We start from the raw sequence: 1,253 nt of genomic DNA, 5'->3' as shown, positions 1-1,253 counted from the left end.
TTTTAGTAGAGACGGGGTTTCACCGTGTTAGCCAGAATGGTCTAGATCTCCTGACCTCGTGATCCGCCCGCCTCGGCCTCCCAAAGTGCTGGGATTACAGGCGTCAGCCACCGTGCCCGGCCAGTTGTAATGTGTCTTCTTCTGTCAATTTGTCATGGGATACAACCCATGCTACAGATATGGGTTGGGACAGAGTGAGTAATATAACAGGAGTAGGGACCATGAAAGTCTGAGCTATTAGCTAATAGAATGTACTTGCGCCTTTGGAACCTACTCAAGCCCAGTTTCACATATGTCACTTCCAATTAATGATAGACTGCTGCAGTATATGTCCAACTTCATGTCATTATGGGTCAGACATAGTCAGTTCAGAATACACAGCTCAGCCCACTATGGTACGCTATATCAAGCATTTAGTCTGTAAAAGAACCCAGAAGCATGCTAGAAACTGCTTATAAGAAAATGGTAATCTGTGAAGGATTACATATCTTTACTCCAAAATCACAAATGTCACTGTTGTAATTCAATTATAGCTGTCTTTAAAAATCCACTAAGAGTATATTTAACTTTTACAATATTTCATCATAATGCCTTCATAGGACTCAAATGGCAGAGTAGCTTTAACAGCAGCCTGAACCTGATGCAGGGCCTTCTTGAAGTCTAAGTTTTATACAAATCTAGCAGCAGTTCTAACCACTCAGTAAATAGGTGGAAGTAGCACCCCAAATTGGGATATGTATTGCCTCTAAAACCACAGTGGCTCAGTAGGCATTGTGTCTCTTCTTTGTGACAGGAGAGAACAGATACACTTGTTTTTTACCTTGAAAGGATGTCAGCATTCCCCAGATCAGTCAGATCTTAGAATTATCATTGAGAAATCTTTGCACATCTTTGAAATTGTCTGTTATTTTTTTCCCACCCTCTGGCATGCATGTATCATACTGCAGTGGTTAGGATTATTACCGCTTCCTGTAATCATTATGATGTCATTGACGTGGGCTAATTTGATGTTCTGTGAAATGAAGAGATGATCAAAGTCCTTGCAGACTAGACTATGAGAGTTGGAGAGTGATATAATCCTGTGGTGAGAAAGTATACAGTCATTACTAAGATTCATAGGAAAAAGTATTTAACAGATTGATGGCTGCATTTCAAATACCAAGGGATATGTTGATTTTCTCCAGTAAGTAAACCAACCCTAAATCTAAAGCAATACTGCAATTAGAATCTCTACTTGATAAAATTTGTAATTC

General features: G+C 39.6%; 1 long non-coding RNA gene across 1 annotated transcript in view; it reads right to left on the bottom strand.

Annotated features, from left to right (window-relative positions):
* Positions 1–949, bottom strand: part of LOC131382990 (uncharacterized) — a 15,632-nt gene extending 14,683 nt beyond the window's left edge. Inside the window, exon 1 of the long non-coding RNA XR_009212634.1 lies at positions 821–949. This is a non-coding gene — a long non-coding RNA (uncharacterized LOC131382990). The remainder of the gene's footprint in view (positions 1–820) is intronic.
* Between the last annotated feature and the right edge of the window lie 304 nt (positions 950–1,253).

The sequence above is a fragment of the Hylobates moloch genome, unplaced genomic scaffold, assembly GCF_009828535.3.
Source record: "Hylobates moloch isolate HMO894 unplaced genomic scaffold, HMol_V3 SCAFFOLD_3, whole genome shotgun sequence".
Classification (NCBI taxonomy): Eukaryota; Metazoa; Chordata; class Mammalia; order Primates; family Hylobatidae; genus Hylobates; species Hylobates moloch.
This window is presented reverse-complemented; position numbering and strand designations above follow the sequence as displayed.